This window comes from Capsicum annuum, chromosome 10 (genome assembly GCF_002878395.1).
Source record: "Capsicum annuum cultivar UCD-10X-F1 chromosome 10, UCD10Xv1.1, whole genome shotgun sequence".
Taxonomy (NCBI): domain Eukaryota; kingdom Viridiplantae; phylum Streptophyta; class Magnoliopsida; order Solanales; family Solanaceae; genus Capsicum; species Capsicum annuum.
Window position 1 is genome coordinate 30,491,027 of NC_061120.1, and position 18,440 is coordinate 30,509,466.

Here is an 18,440-nt window from a genome sequence, read left to right on the forward strand (position 1 = left end):
TAAAATATAATATAATATAATACTATGTATTATGAAATGTGCGTAAAATCCATCCAAATAAAGTAATAAAAATGTGTGATACCCCATAAAACTTTGATGATTTTATTTTGATCCTCCCACATGCATTTGATTTTTGATTGAAATTATATTTAGGGATATTAAAAGGGTGTTTTGAGAAAGTTTTGAGTTTTTGGAAGGGGTTCGGGGTCATTTTGGGACCCCGAGGTAGTAAACCTGCATGATAAGGCTGTGTCACAGAGGTTAACATTTGTGATATTGGTGTGGCACGGAGGCTAACCTCCGCAATATTGGCGTGCCACCCTACTATTTTAATTTCGCCCAATTTTTATTTTTTTCACTTGAGGTGAGGGGCTTTTGGTCTTTTTGCCTCTTGTTCAACCTTATAACATAAAATAACTCCATTTTTTTAAGTTTTCAAAGATCAAATCATTCTATTTCTCTCTCAAACTCAAACCCAAGAACATTCAAGAGTTTTAAAGTAAATTCATAATCCGTGCTCCAAACTTCGAATTATTTTCAATTCCTTGTGTATTTTAGGCATGTATCTCATTACCTAACTTTAATTTCACATTGTGGCAACTATTTAATCATTATCCATATGTTTTAAATTGATCGTTTTAAAATTGGATTAAGGAATTTTGATTGGTATCACTTGAATTACTTTTCTAATGTTTTAAGTTGATGATTGATTCTTTAAATTCATGGTTTTTGGAATGAATGGCTGTATTATTGTGGGAATTGAAATGGGGAACACGGGTTTTCTCAAATTGATGACATTTTGACTTGGTAATGGCATTAATCCCAACCCACTTTATGAATTTACTTTTTTAACATAGATAATTGCATAATTCAATTTATTTATGAATCTAATAACATTTCATTAATGTATAATTGGTTAAATGGATTTGAAGGGCCCTTGGTGGCCATAGTTTGAATTTTAAAATAGGACTTGGGAGTTTAAAGGTTACATGGATTGATCTGGCATGGTTATATAATCTTGCAAGCATAATTGGTATGATGATACCAAATAGTAAATGCCTTAATATAAGACTCCTTAGTTTATGGTTGGGATTATGTGCAAAGTGATTTTAATTTAGGCTTAAAATAAATTGTGTAGCTCACCATAAAGGTGGAGGTTCCGGGGGGGCCAATACTAGAGACCACATTTGACGGTGTTTTGGACTATATGACTGTGTGCTTGGTACGCACATTTTATTTTTGGGATGTCTAGAGCCTTGGTGTCTTTAGCCCTTATTCAAAATTCCTCAGTTTATGCAGCTAACATGAGCTAGGGCCCTTTTAGCAAGGGGAGCTAATTTAAGTTAATGGATTTAAACTCTCATGTTCATGACCCTTATCCCTATCATGACATCTTATATATGTATATATGAATGTGCGCATATGGTTTTGGCTTAATTTGGACATGGAATTATTTTATCACTTTTCCTGACTTACATGCCAGTGCTCATTCCACTGATCATCCTAGGATGCTACATCATTTTTTGATGTAGGGTCTAAAGACTTTTCTATTACCCCTGTGCAATATTAGATGATGCGATTGTCTGTTGAGTTACTGTATAGTAGCTATCTTCTAGCTTTTGGAAATTCTTGTCATTTTATTAAGTTTCTTTTTAGATTTTTGGAATCGTGACCTTTCTGTGTCATGGTCTGGGGCATGTCCTGACCTAGTTTGGTATTTTGGTTTAGAGGATTCTCTGGATGAATATGGGTTGGATTGCTTGTTTTGGATTCATATTTCACTTGATATATTTTTATTCTATTATTATTCCTATTAGCTTCTACTTTATTATTATTGTTGTGCTCTTAAGGTTAGGTTAAGGGGGTAGTCTCCGATCCATGGTGGGCTTAAGATATCCATTACGACTAGGCCCTGGTTTGGGTCATGACAAAATGATTACTTATTTATATACAAATCCAAACCAAATCATGTATAAAGAAATTTAAAAAGTTTAGCAATTAGAAAGTAAAGAAATAAATGTTTACTAGATTAAATTGTAAAACTCCCCTTCCAGAGGTAGTATTAGGGGAACTTCCCCTGAGCCCAAGGTTGAGCATGTCAGAGATATTAGTCTTACTCAAATTACAAAGAGTTCATCTACCCCGGTCTTAGAGGGTTTATTGATTCGTTTGCTAACTTATTAAAGTGTGTTCCTTTGAGTGCACTTGCTATTCCTCCATCTCTAAGTATTATGCCTCCATTTGTACTAGGGTCTTCTTATGGTGTTCCTCCAATTTTGAGTGTGATTCATTCATCAATACAAATATCTACTTATGGTATTCCATTGTCTCCAAGTACCATTCCTTCTTATATCCTAGTATTCGAGCATGGTATTGTGAGTTTAGGGGTTCAACCTTCATCTATGTTTCCTCCTCAAGTAGGATTATAACCTGCCAAATTCACTATGTCTTTTATTGCTTTTGGTCCTATTATGTCTTTTGAGGATTAGAAGGGGTTTGAGAGGTTTTCTCTTTTGGGTTTGCCCAAGTTTGGTGGTGTTGTGGGCGAGGATACCTATAAGTTCTTGATTGATTATCTAGAGAAGTTGTATAACCTTGGATTTCTTGAGTTGCATAGAATTGCTTACACTACCTACTAGTTGAGATATGTATCCAGAGATTTGTTGAGGTCACTTGTTAGTTGTAAACCTTTTGGTTTGCCAAAGATGACTTGAGATCAGTTTGTTGTGGCCTTTTTGTACAAGTTTGTGCCATTCAATTTGAGGGATCAGATGAAAGAAAGTTTGATCAACTTGAGTAGGGCGTTATCGAGTATGAGGAACATTTCCAATCCTTGTCCAGATATTCTATTGCTAGTACTACCATCGAGTCTGACATAATTCAAAAGTTTATGAAGTGATTAGATATTTCACTTCAATTGGCTACAACATAGATAGTAGTTCTAGGGGAGTTATTTTAGAGCATAGTGGATCATGCTAAGATGAGCAAGTCTATCCTTCGAGTGTCTCAGGGAAGCACCAAGAGGGTGTGCTACCAAGGCGAGTTTAGTGGTCACACTTCTTGAGATAGGGATCTTAAAGGTTCCCATGGGTACTATGTTAGACCAGTGCAAATATATTTGTAGGGTTTAGGTAGTAGATTTTTTGGTTCAGTGGCTTTGAGTTGTTGGGCATCATCCCAAAGTGGTCGTTCTAGCTTATCCATACCTCTTCAGATTTATTCGAGCCACAGAGGTTGCTATGTGAATGTTGATTTTGGCCATATGGCCAAGGATTGTCCCCGTTATGTTTCTAGGCTTACTCCCATATCTACTATGAGAGGTGACCCTCGAGGTGGTAGAGGTAATATTAGTAGTGCATAAGGCAAAGATAGCAAGGGTCGTGGTGGTGGTCGGAGGCCTACTCCATAGGGTGGAGGTCATGGACATTGTAATGCTAAACCCACAAAAATTGAGGTAGAGGCTTCTGACATTTTTATCGCAGGTATCATCCCTATTTGTTTCAAATCTACATCTGTATTGTTTGATTTGGGATCAAATTTCTTATATGTGTCAGCATATTTTGCTTTGGGTTTTGATTCTACTAGTGAGTCTCTTTCCATGTCTATTTGTGTATTACCCTAGTAGGAGACTCTTTAATGGTGGATCGGGTTCACCGATCTTATGTTGTAACTTTTGCAGGCCATTAGACTTAGGTAGATTTTACTATCCTAGATATAGTATATTTTGAGGTGTCATCTTAGGTATGGATTGGTTATCTTTTTATCATGTTGTTCTAGATTATTATTCTAAGATTGTAAGTTTAGCTTTGGCGGGTGTGCCAGGGATAACTTGGAAAAGTATGCTTCATTCTAGTTCCCAGAGAGTTATATTTTTTTTATGTCATCGCTTGGAAGAGAAGGGATGTTTTCCTTATTTGGACCATATTGGTGATACTAGTGTTCATTTACTATTTTTTTTTATATTCGGTTCATATTGTCCATGAGTTCATGGATGTCTTCCCTGCGGATTTACTTAGTATACCTTTGGATCCTAATATTGACTCTTTTTTATTAATATTGAGCCAGGAATGAAGCCCATTTCTATTCCCCCTTATAGGTTGGACCCAACTAAGCTGAAGGATCAATTGCAGAAGTTATTGGATAAAGGGATTTATCAATCGTAGTTTATCATCTTGGGTGCACCTATCTTGTTTGTGAAAAAAAATATAGGGGCTATGTATATGTATATTGATTATCGACAGTTTAACAAAGTGTTGATTAAGAATAAGTATCTTTTTCCTTATATTGATGATTTGTTTGATAGACTTCAAGGTGCTTTGGTATTTTTAAAGATTAACTTGAGGCTCGGGTACCACCAGCTAAGGATTAAAGCTTCAGATATTCTAAAGACATCTTTTAAGACTTGGTACGATGGTCATTATGAGCTCTTGGTCATGTTCTTAGAGCAGAACAATGCCCCAGCCGCGTTAATGAAGTTCATAAACTAAGTGTTTCAAATTTATCTCGACTCTTTTATCATTGGATTTATAGATGATATCTTAGTTTACTCCATGAGTGAGGCTAATCATGTGGAGAATTTATAGATTATACTTTCGATATTAAGAAAAGAGAAGTTGTATGCTAAGTTCTCCAAGTGTGAGTTTTGGTTGAAGTCTATCTCTTTATAGGGTCATGTTATAACCAAGGATGGTATCATGGTCATTAGGGACAAGATTGCAATAGTTCGTGATTGGACTAGGCCCACTTCTCCTATCGAGATTTAGAGTTTTATTGGTTTAGAAGGCTACTATTGGCGCTTTATTGAGGGTTGTATGTATATTGTGGCTCCATTGACCAGGTTAGGGTTGTATGTATATTGTGGCTCCATTGACCAGGTTGACATATATGGATATTTCCTTTTAATGGTCTGATGCTTGTAGGTGATCTTTTAAAAAGCTTAAGGAATTATTGACATCATCTCCTATCTTGACCTTGCCCAAGGAGGCTGTGGGTTTTACCATCTTTTATGAGGCTTCTGGTGTTGGGTTAGGTGTTATGTTAATGTAAGAGGGTAAAGTTATTGGATATGCTTCACGTTAGTTGAAGCCCCATGAAAAAAATTACCCCACCCATGATTTTGAGTTGTGTGCAGTTGTTTTTGCTTTGAAGTTGTGGAGACACTATTTGTATGGTGTCCATTATGAGATTTTTTTTGGATTACAGTAGCCTTCAGTATTTCTTCACTTTACGAGATTTTAATATGAGACCACATTGTTGGATTAAGTTGCTTAAGGATTGTGACCTTACTATTCTTTATCATCCGAGCAAGGCTAATGTGGTTGTGGATACCCTTAAGTAAGAAGTCGACTAGTATGGGTAGATTGGAGCATCTTTTGATCTAGGAGAGGAATTTATCATTAGAGTTCCAATCTTTGGCTAATCAGATTGTTAGTTTTGATAATTCAACACCTGGGTGTGTTTTTTGCATTTGTGGAGGCTAGATCTTCTTTTATGAAGCAAATTCAGGCTCATCAGTTTGATGATGTTGGGTTGAGAGTGATTCAGGATAAGGTGTTAAGTGGTGAGGCTAAGGAGGCCTTACTTGATTCTGATGGTATTAGGATTGGAGGCCAAGTTTGTGTGCAGTAAGTGATTGTTGAGATATTAGGAGGCTCATTATTGTAGGTACTCCATTCACCCGAGAGTGACCAAGATGTATCCTTATTTGAGACAAAACTATTGGTAGAGTGGTATTTGGAGGGATGTAGCAGACTTTTTAGCTCATTGCCTATGTTACTAACAGGTGAAGGCTGAGCATTTGACGGATGGTCATTTGCTTTAGAGATTACCCATTCTCAAGAGAAATTAAGAATGGACCACTATGGACTTCCTGAATAGGTTACCTCATACTTCTTGTGGTTCTAATAGCGTTTGGGTCATCGCGGATTGATTGATCAAATTGGCTTTTTTCATCTCTATTTAGCTTTTTTTCAGTGTAGAGAGGTTGGACTGTATCTATGTCCGTGAGATAGTTTGTCTCTATGGTGTACCAGTGTCTATTACCTCAAATAGAAGTTCAGTCTTTACTTCTGACTTTTAGAAGGTATTTTAGGAGGAGTTAGGTACCCGAGTTGAATTTAGCATAAATTTTCATCCAATCGATGGTCAGTTGGAGCGGACTATAAAACTGTTGGAGGATATGTTGTGCGCTTGTGTCATAGATTTTGGAGGTCAGTAGGAGCAATATTTGGACTTAATAGAGTTTACGTGCAATAATAACTACCATTCCAATATTGAGATGACACCTTTCGAGGGCTTATATGGTAGGCATTGTCGCTCTCTAGTTGGTTGGTTTCAATATTTTGAGATTAAACCTCGAGGTACAGACTTTTTTCATGAGTCCCTTCATAGGGTTGGGGCCATTCAAGATAGATTTCGAGTGGCTCAGAGTAGGCAGAAGTATTATGCAGATCGTAGACTTCGTTCCTTGAGATTTGGTGTTGGTGACCAAATCTTCCTTTATGTTTCACCCATGAAGGGTATGATGAGGTTTGGAAAGAGGGGCAAACTTAGCCTCAGGTATGTTAGGCTATTTGAGATTTTTAGATTAATGGGGATATAGCTTATGAGTAAGAAATGCCCCCAGATTTATTAAATATTCATCCAACTTTTATGATTTCATGCTATGACGTTACATTCTGAATGAGTCTTATATCATTCGTTGGGCCGCAGTGCAGTAAGATAAGAGGTTGCCTTCACTGATGAGACAGTCTCCAGTTTAGCCAGAGAGACAGTCTCCAGGTTAAATAGTAGAATTCGTGGATTTTGGCCTGGAAGGGCTAAAATAGTTTTTATTCTATTTAAACTTTGTTTTTAATCCAGTTTCACTTGGGTTTTCTCATATGACTTCGTTTAATCATAGTTATGTATTTATATAATTTTTTTTGTTTTACCCTTTCTTTGTGAAAACCTATTTCGAGGGTCCGTTTTGACTCCAACACAAAAGTAGGAAATATGGGTGTCGTTGGCTTTCTTTCAATGAGTAGATCTTATATTTAAGTTGATTTAGAGGCTATTCGTGAAGGGAAGACTTTGGGTTGAAAGGTTTTGGATCAAATTTCATCTCTTCGAGGTAGGTTATGACTTAACTTTCTTCAGACTGAGTTGGGTAGTTAATATTTGGATAAAAGCATGCTATGGGTATGGGTAATAATTATGGAAATAATGTTATTACTGTTGTGATCCCATGTGCAAGCTTATGTTGATATTATTGGTGATTTTAGATGTTATTTGCTATGTGTGGTCCGTGGGGGGGGCGTTATCTGATATAGTTGGCCTTATGTATACGTGAGATTGTTTTCCTTGTATTAAAAATTCTGAAGTTAGAGCTTTTGTGGTATTATTGATGTCTTACTCGCATATTTTATTTTAATGGTACATGGCTTATATTGAATCAATGATGATTGACATATTGAGTAGATTTTGAGCTCACGTGCATGTACATTCGTTGGATTTAAGATCTACATTTTGGTCTGGTTGTGAGCATTACATCCTTATATCACACATACATTCATGATATATCATTACCATTGTGGAAAGGCTAATTCTTGACAAAAATGAGATTTTTTACAAAATCCTCTATCGTAGCCCACGAGTTAGAGATGAGATACGGATATTGAGATTGAGAATGAGTGTTGAGATAGTATATAGGTAGAGAACCCCGCATGGGTCCTACCTAGAGCACAGATGCTCGGTAAGTGTATATGGAGGTTCTGAGACAACCTCAAACATATCACATCATCATCATTATCATCCTCATTGTATTTCATACATTATGCATCTTTTGTGCTGTGCTTTCGTGTTTGATTTGACGACTGTCTATTCTGTATTTCTTTTTTAAACTTGTATCAGATGTATTTGGTATATTTAGAACTATTAGTGAAGATGGTGTGGGAAACCATTTGGGATATTTTTTGATTGCAAATGACATGCCTATAGTGTGTATTTATATATCCTATTTTCTACTTGGCTCAGTCGACCTATGATACCTACTGAGTACAAGTGTACCATACTCATCCCTACATGGCTTTTGGTGCAGATCTAGGTATGAGTGCACCGCATAATAGTTGAGTTTGGATGGTGATTTTTCTATTCCGAGGTATTGGCTGCTCTACGCCTTCAAATTCAATCTTAGACCTCCTCTTACATAGTTTGTCTTATTTTGTATTCCAGAGACTAACTTGTAGTTTTCAGATTTCCAATTGTATATTCAGATTTTGAGTTGTATTTAGATTTCTCTTACATTGTGACACCAGTTTTTGGGCTGGTTTGTAGAATTTATTATGATTCAGAATTCTGCTATTACTGAATATTTGCACTTCATTCTAGAAGTCTCGCCTTTGGATTTTGTGTTATATTCTTCCTTACATATCAGTTTGGATGATTGGCTTACTTTAGCCACAATAAGTGCCACCATGACCCAAGATTTTTTATCGTGACACCAAATTTAACATTTTACATGCTTACTACGTACTTGTAATAAAATAGCTTATGGGTCGAAGAATCTTGATTTGATCAAGAGTGGTTTTCCTTAGGTAAAGTATCTTTTTGTGGGAGTAGTTTCTAGGAGGAGTATTTGTTCTATTAATCTCTCTTTTTCTGTCAATACCTTGCAATCTCTTGAGAACCTAGTTGGAAAACTGCACTTTATTACATTAAAAAAAAGGACAGCTTGGTCTCTAAATCTCTCGCTGTGTGCGAGATCCAGGGAGCCAAATCACAAGGGTTTATTCTAAAATCAAAGTGTAGCAATAGTTCATGATAGTTCCGATGATTATGTTTATTTGTTTCAGTGAAAATTTAGGAACAATATGATAAGAATAAATTTGAGCCATATATTCTAGAAAGAGTAGCATTAGCATGAAAATATTGGACCTTTTAATACTTCAACAACTTGTTTGGATGGTTACTACCTATTATATTGTACAATTATATTCATTTAACTTATATACTTGTTTTAATTATTATAAATACAAGTGTATTCCCGAATAATCTCATTTCTAACCTTATCCTTCCTTGTAAGTCCACACATCCTCCACAACATCCTCATCTCTGCATCTTCAAATTTTGTATGTGGGAGTTATTAACTGGCCAACTCTCCGCTCCATACAACATAGCCAACTGGACTACCACTCTGTAAAACATACCTTTAAGCTTAGGAGGCACCTTCTTATCACACAAGACTCCCGAAGCGAGCCTTCACTTCAACCACCATGCATCAATACAGTGCATGACATCCTCATCAATCTGTACATGACATCCTCATCAATCTACTCATTCCCTTGAATTATAACCCAAGGTACTTGAAACACTCCCTCTTCTAGACGACCTGGGAATCAAGTTTCACTACTACGTCTGCCTCATGTGACAAATCACTAAACTTACATTCCAAGTACTCCATCTTAGTCTTACTCAACTGATATGATCCAAACCACGAGGTCTCGAATCAATGACACGAAAAGCAAAGATAGAAGGATAGAATAACCAAGATAGGAAGATAGACACAAAATTGATAATAAAAAGGATGATCAATGGTTATTTCAAACCCTAAACCTCCCTTAATGAATTATCAATGAGAGCCTAGATCTTATGTGACCGTAAAGGGAATTAGATCTCCCTTACAACCAATGTTTCTAAACAAGGTTCAACAAATGCTTTTCCAATCACTCAAACACTCCCCTTGAGTTCTCATGTATACATCATGTAATTAATCAAAAACAAATCTTTGAAAGAAAGAACCCTAAGCTATATATTTATAGTCCTAGACTAATTATTAAATTAAGGCCCTTAAATGGCCCATGGCCCATTAAAAGATAGGCCCTTCATATGTTACTGCTTGAGGGTGACTGTTGTGGTGATTAACCGTTACCTCCATGATGGAATGTTGCCTAGGCCATCGTTCTTGAGAAAGTAAATTCTTAAGGGTGATGGATGAAGTAGCTGACCATCACCACATGACTGGCCATCACCCAGATGGTCAATTAAGGCAGTAAAGTGTTTCTTCACTCACTTCCTTAGCGGTTCATGAGACGAATAATTGGGCTCTTGATGGGTCTTATCATGACCTTCTCATTTAGTTTTTTGGGTCTTTTCTCTTCAAAAGCACACCCAAAGCTCCAACCAATTATCCTCATATGGGATTGTGGGTTTACGAGCTCAAAGAGGGTCCTCTAAGTGCATTATTGAGCTCTTTGGTGGATCATGGCTCAGATCTCTTTGTGTTGGCCTCGAATGATATGATAAAAAGATTTGAGGCCAGTCAAGATCATATTATCCTCTCCTTCTTGAAAAGGATTCGACCTCGAATCCATACCTTACAAAGTCAAAGGAAGGACAAATGAATACAAATTTCTCATGGCATGAGGGTTAGGGTTAGGGTTAGCATAAATAATCATTTCATCATGTCAAGGTTGCACACACTTAAGATACAACCAAGGATCCTTTGTGTTAAATATTAGAAATCTATTATAAAATGCACAAAGAAATTGGCTATGAAAATCACCACGAGGTAAGTAAGCCACAATGGACATAATGGAATCACTAGATCCAAAAGGTAAGATTACATTTACCTTAGGAGCCATATGACATAATTGCTCCATCATTCTATAAAAGACCACATCAAGAGTGGTGCCTCAATTGGTATTAAAGTCCACAAAATCCATATAGTAATGTTACTCAAACAAGTGGACCAACCAACAAGTTTTCTATCTCCATATAAAATAAATCTAAAACTAGCATGGATGTCATCATAGGCAAAGAGGTAGTAAAGATTTCATCCAAGGTTCTATTATCTAAAAATATGCCGTTTGGCTCAAAAGACTTAGCACATATGCACACAAGAGTGGATTCAAGACACTTAAGCCCAAAGGACTTCTTCCTTTCAAGTAAATCTTCAACTTGGAATCCACAAGATATGATTCATGCAACTTAAGCACTAGTGTATCAAACAAGGATGCAAATATATAAGCAATACCCAAAGTATACCATGACATATTTTCCATCAGGTTCTTAAGAACGATACCACCTTTGAGAAGGAGGTCATCATCTCTGCACACATATTAATGAAGGGCATCACACAAATGGAGTTTACCCAAAGTAGTTTCATGAGAAGACTCTCTCCTTAACCTAGAAGTAGTAAAATCTTATCAAGAATGGAAACACATATTGGTGAACTCTCTTGGAGATTTTTATGGCTCCCCTTCTTTAAAAACCCTTTACCTTGGTTGGAGATCTTTCCCTTACATAATGTATGCAATTTAAGTGGATTGTGAATCCTCAAGAAAGACTTTCCATTATAAGGAAGGGTACCAGCATCTTCATTCAAACTTTCCTTGTTATATAGACCAAGAAATGAGTTGGGTGTGCCAACATCATTATACCCACAATCAGCATGGAGGTCACACGGAAAGAGTGGCCATAGACATGGGTCTAGACAACACTCTTTTTCCTTATAGGCTTCACCTAAGCTAAAAGATATCGTATCTATAATAGCATAAACATCATTAAAAGTAAATATAGATTAGAGAAAGGTATCGCTCAAGTCAACTTCAACTAAGGTGTCCTCATGTATGTACTCACTACTAGTTTCAAAATCATCACCATGAGTACTCTCAATAATAAGGTCACATAAAGTGAAAGAGGAAGCAATTTCGAAATAATGGACACTTTCTCTTATCATTGAAGAACCCTCAAGTAGACATATACAACCACTAACATCAATGGGATTATTACTTAAGTCTTCACTTGATGCAAGCAATTCATCCTCATAGTCATGAAACAAGGGTGGAGTGTAATACAAAGGATCACTTCTGCAATAATTTTCGAAAGAACAATCACTTATTGGGTGTCTTAACTATTTAAGCAAATCAAAGTTGTCATCACCCAATTGATTATTCCTTTCAAAGACTTCATATTCCTTTCCCTTAAGAGATACTCATCTTCTGAGAAAAGATTTCCATCTTTAGGAGGAATATTTTCACACCATAGTGGGTTGTCATATACGCTATAGCCTTCGATGTCATTCTCACCACAAGGTTCACTGGGAGTGAGCTCAACATCTTCAAACAAGATATTATCCTTAAGGAGAAATAGGTCTATCCATGAAGATAATGTAGAACATGTAAGTCTACTCTCTAAAAGACAACTATCAAGTTCCAAATAAGTTTCAAGCACATGATTATCCCTATGAGTCAAGAAAGCATTAGAATCTTCATTAAAGGTCAAGTTCAAAGGGTCACTCCTATCTTCTAGACCAACACTTTCAAGTTCTTCACTCAATTGAGGTGTATTAATTACAATAAGAACTTCCTCAAGTGGTGGACTAGTTTTGCACACAAGTTGGTCAACACAATTTCCACAAAATAATGTACTATCATTCAATACAATGGCTTCAACACTAGGTGGACACAAATTGACCTTAAAAGAAGATTTAATTCGGTCATCCATAGGATCAACTAGTGTATCCACATTCACAACACGCATATCATCATCAATAGGTAAAGAATTAATAGACTCATATAAAGGTAGACTACTACTCACACTCAATGGGATTCTAGCCTCACAATCATTATTTACATGCACAAAAGAGTAAGAGATTGCTATGTTACCTTAAAGTTCTTGAGCATATTATTTTTTACCTTGGTGTGAAGGTAATCCATAAGCTTTGAAAGTATCTATATTTTCCCTTTTCAAGTCTTCAAAGGGAATCTTCTCTTTTGGTACTTGTTCTTCTCCGCTTTCTATGTGGGTACCTACACAAATGTCCTTATTAATAGAAGGATAATCATTGTTAGCTCTAGTTGGTGGAAACCCCCTCACTTTGCTCCCCTCAACCTCTTTTTTTCTCTATTAGGTTGCCACCTTGAACTCCCTTACTCCTCTCAATCTTTTGTCTCTCAATTTCATTTGACTTGGAGTAAATAGTCATCTTTTCTTGAGATTTGGGAAGGGTAGGTGGAAAAAGATGATTTCCCCATTAGTCCTTTGCAAACTTAGGCCAATTTTGCATATTTGGAATCTTGTGTTATGCAAACGAATCGGCACCCAAGTGTAAGTGTCCACATTCCAAGGGGAATATGTCATATACCACACCTCCTCATAGTACCCCTCTCAGGTGAAGGAAACCTTCACGCTCTCAAAGACTTTATAGCCTTCCAAAAAGTATGGGAAATATGTAAAAACTCGAGGTATCCCTAGATAATCAACCTAAAGAGGAGTTATATAGTTTGCATGACACCAATCATTAATGATAAGAACACATCTCAGTACTCCACAATTCTCTACCCATCTTTAACATGGTTGTCTTCTTGGATCACTATTGTAAAGCTTTGTATAACCCTTTGGCACATAAATTGGCCTTAAAAACTTTTTTAAGACACCCCAAGTTTGAGTGGTTTTTTTTATAAGTTTGCATCATTCTAAGGTCGGACCTTGAATGTACTTAAGGGCATATGTAGCTTGTTCATCTTCGCTCATAGCATAATCCTTGAAGACTCTTTCACATTGCCATTCCCAATCAAGGTAAACTTCGGGATCCCATTCTCTTTTAAAGATAGATAGAGTAAGAGGACATTTATTCCTACTATACCTTTCATTCATACCTTTGTTCCTGCTTCCATACATTCGGGCACTAGAATAAGAAGCTTGAGATGTAGCACCCTTAGACTTCAAAGATGTATACTCTTTTCTACCATGGGACAACCTCCACTATAGTTAGTATAACCATTCACGCTACTTTAGCTTTGATAAGAAGTACTACAAGATGAGGAATATGATTCTTCATACTCCACATGTGTATACTCACCATGACTCTTAGAAGATGCATAAGAGAGAATTTTAAACTTTACATCATCTTGATACTCAGAGTTGTAAGTATAATACTTCTCATAAGCCCCATCCTCCTTATAAGAACCCTCACAAGGCTCTTCATCATCTCCATATTCACTATAGTACTAGGGTCATCATTCATCTCACACTATTCTTCAAAATAATAGCCCTCTTTCTCATCCATCTCTTAATCATGGCTATGTTCATAGCCTCCATAATCTCCATATTATTCGTAGCCATAATTATCTTTACCACAATCATAGTTTCCTAAGTCGTAGTCAGAACTATCTGAGGCTATCGAAGACATGATCCCCTTATATCACCTTGCACCTACAAAATGAACAAACACGATTAGTAGTAAAGATCCTCACCAACATTCGTATGAAACTCACCTTTGTGATTCTCACAAAAGGAGTGGCGAATGTTGAAAGTTCTTTATACTCCGATAGAAAATAAGGTGTTAATCTATACTTTGCAGTCAAAGTGAATTCTTGTTTGATCGACTAAAAGAAATAAAAATCTACTAATGGACTTGAGAAAAAAATGTTATAATGAGTTAAAAACTAGAAAAGTACTCAAAGAAGTAGGACAAAGAAAGGAAAACAGACTCAAATACTAATTCACAACTAAGTAGGAAGATTACTAGTTGTTAATTAACATTTAGAACCAAGAAATGAAGACTAAGAATCATACAAAAGAAGCTAAGAAATCTAAGAATGAGCTTACGATTAAATCCGGGAGACTTTGGTGAACTTTTCTTAAGTGACGACCCTAATGACTGACCGTCACCTAGTTCGTCGCTACTAACCAGTAGCTTGCTGGATAGGTGGTGCTAAGTGATGGAAGGAATGGTGGTCCGTCAGTCTTGTGACTGACCATCTGGTTGTCTGCCAACCACAACCAATGGGTTTTCTCATCATATAACGTATAGAAGATAGGTGTGGAGGGTCTTCAAATTTTTACTCCTTAATTTGATGATCTTGTGATCTTCTTAGGAGATTATTCAAGGATTGAAGGTTTCAACAATTGATCAATCAACTCTTGATAACCTTGACTTCTTTATGGTCCCCTCATTTGTACTCTCCTTTGTCTTTTCCTTTAGAATATTCCCTTTTAATGTTTTTTGATTCTTTCTTTCTTTGGAAGACTTGGAATATTCTTTGAAATAAACAAGTAGCACACCTTTCTCTCTCTTGCCTTTTGGGTCAAACACCATATTTTGAATGTTCTTTTTCAATAATATTTGAAGAACTTGAAGAACACTAAGAACATTAAAAAATTAACCGTTATGCAAATGAACCTAAAATTCAATAAAATTCAAAACCCAAGCGCACTACAACACCCCAAATACTATACCAATGATTTAAAGCTCAAAATCAATGAAAAAAACTTCTAATTTTGAGAACCCATCTCAAATTTTCTTCAACCTAAGCTCCAACAATGGTGGATGACTCCAATCAACTCAGAATAAACTCAACTCTTAGATTTTGACTCAAATAGTGTTGAGCTCTTCCCAGAGTCTCCTAATGGTGGTATAGTACCCAATAATGTACAAATTTCCTAGAGAGAGATCATTGATCTCTTGTTGGAGCTGATACAATTTTGCCCTATTTTCCTAGTCATATCTATCTTCTAGCTTATCCTAGATCTCTGTTACATTATTTACGTACTGTAAGCTATCACTTAGATCCTTCAATAAAGAGTTTAACAGCCAGGATGTTACCATATCGTCATAACGCCCCTATTAAATGAGTCTAGGTGAATTGGCTAGAGGTTTTTGGATACTTCCATTAATGAATTGCATCTTGTTCTTTACTGAAAGTGAGCGAAGCATTCCACGTCTCCAAGAGCGATATTCGGATCCGTTAAAGGTCACCGGAGTAATTGAAGAGTCGACACTCTCCGACGAATGCATATACAATGAATTGTTCTAATCAATTATCTCCGGTGTTGGATTGCAATTGGTTCATGAGTTCCAGCCATTGAAGCTCAAGTGAGGATACGAATACGAGAAAAAACCCCTAGTTTTTGTTGACAAATCACCGATTTGACCAAAAATGATGAAATTGATAATTTTGACTGAAATTTACAATTACAAAATTCAAAAATTGAGAGAAATTGAGGCAAAAAATGATGAATTTTTTACTTGAAATTTTGTGAGAAAGTAAATTTCGAAAAGAGTAAAATTGTAGATGAATGAACAAAATTAGTGGAAAAGAAAGAGCTTGTGCTCTGATACCATATTGAAATTGAGTATAAAATGAGGATAATGGAGCTAAAATTTCATTAGTGGATCTCAAGCTCTAATGGATCAGGATCAGGAGAGAAACAGAGGAATGCTAAACAATATTTTGAAAAATGAAAAACTGTTTCATATCATTTTATCAATCTATATTATATTTATACACGTACAGTTAAAGAGTAAATAAAAAAAAGATCTAGAAGCTTTTTCTAACTATTTGATCAGCTCAACTAACTTAGCAGTACAACTACCATTTAACTAACTAACTACCATTTAACTAACTAACTGATTAAGCACTAATTTATATTAATCTTAACACTTTTAATAAAATGGAGATAGAGATAGAAATACTTTCCTTTTATTGTGTATCATAAAAGATTAATATCTTTATGCATTTGAAAATAATATGACTTCAAACTTTTCATTTCATTTTAATGAAATATTTCATCTATTCCCTTTTTTTGTTTATCCATTAATGTCTTAACATTAGAGCTTATTTTTCTACTAAGTTAATTATATTAATTATTTTTTGAAAATAATATTTTGACCTTTAGTACCTTATGAAATTACTTAATGATAAATATACTTTTAGAAAATAATAAATTAATCTTCTTGACTTGCTAAGTTGGATAACAAAAACAAACTAGTTTTAGTATAAGAAACATATAAGAAACAACTAAAAAGTAACGGAAGAAGTACTTGATATAGCCACACAAATATTCACACATTATTTTAAGTCACAAGTTTCTATTTTTTTTTTTTTAATTCATGTCCATTCAAAATATATCAAGTAAGTTGAATGGAAGGAAATATAACTCTCCGTCATCAAATTTTTGTCGCAAATTCCTTATAGAGTCAAACTATATAAATTTTGATTAACATTCTATGATATAATTTTTTTATTATATTGATATGAGAAAAAATATTATTTATAATACTTTCCATATAACTTTTGAATATATAAATTTTAATCTAATTATTTGGCAAAAATTAGTCATATTGATTCTGAATAATCTACACTAACAACTATTTTAGGGGCCGTTTGGTAGAGCGTATAAGAACAATGCAAAATATAGTGTATTAGTAATGTTTGTATTTGTTATGCTTGTATTAGTTATGCATGTATTATTCTTATACATTGTTTGGTTTGATGTATAAGAAATAATATATCTTACATAATTTCTATAAAAGAAGTGTCTGTTTACAAAAATACCCTTCTTTGACTTTGTACACTTTTTTTTGCAACAAAGTTCTTTTGCCATCTGAAACATAATTAGTAATGTTGAACTAGTATATAAAGATTTAGGATTATTTGCAAGACCTTCGTCTTTGCGTATGAAATATTACACCGACGGATTAACATAGTCAAAATAAAAATAAAATACAAGATGTAAAATTAAGGAATAGTCTCAAGAATTTTTTTTAATCTTTTCGAAGACTGTTGAGGAAAGAAAGGTTCTGATGGTTCGGTCATGTGATGTGGAGGAGCATGGATGCCCTAGTGCGGAGGTGTGAGAGGTTGTCTAGGGATGATTTCAAATGAGGTAGAGGTAGATCGAAGAAATATTGGAGGGAAGTTATTAGACATGACATGGAGCGGCTTCAGCTTACCGAGGATATGACCCTAGATAGGAAGTTGTGGAGGAGGCGAATTAAATTAGAAGGTTAGTCTGAGTTAGGATGTTGTATCTTTTGGTGTATACCTGAAATATCTTGCTTTAGGTCTTATTGAGTATGTTAATTTCTAGTATATCTTCTTGTTTTATTACTATTCCTTATCCTATCTTAGATTGCTTTATTTTGAACCAGGGGTCTATCAAAAACATCCTCTCTATCTCACATTGAGGTAGTGGTATGGACTGCGTACACTTACCCTCCCCAAATCCCCCTTGGTGGTAATATACTGGGCATGTTATTGTTGATGTTATTTTCAAAGACCCTTGAGGTAAAGCAAAAATATGTTGTAGTTTATTTAAATCAACTATTAATTGTTGTAAATTAAAATAGTGGGAAAAGAAACTGTGAAATGTTTTGAGAAGATTCACTGTTGAAAATTAAAATGGCGGGAAAAGAAATTGTGAAATATTTTGAGAGGAAAATTAAGGGGTATTAAGGTCATTTAATAAGTTAATGCATGTGTTAAAAGTCTTTGTATTACTAATACATAGGAATGATATGTATTATTAATACACACTTCAATACACAATAGAGTGTATAACTAATACTTCCATTAGTTATACATTGGCAAAAGAAGTAACAAACAAGGTGCTAATAGTACACATTACTAATGCATGCATTATGTTGCCGTTTGGCCATGAAAATTATTTTTTTCGGA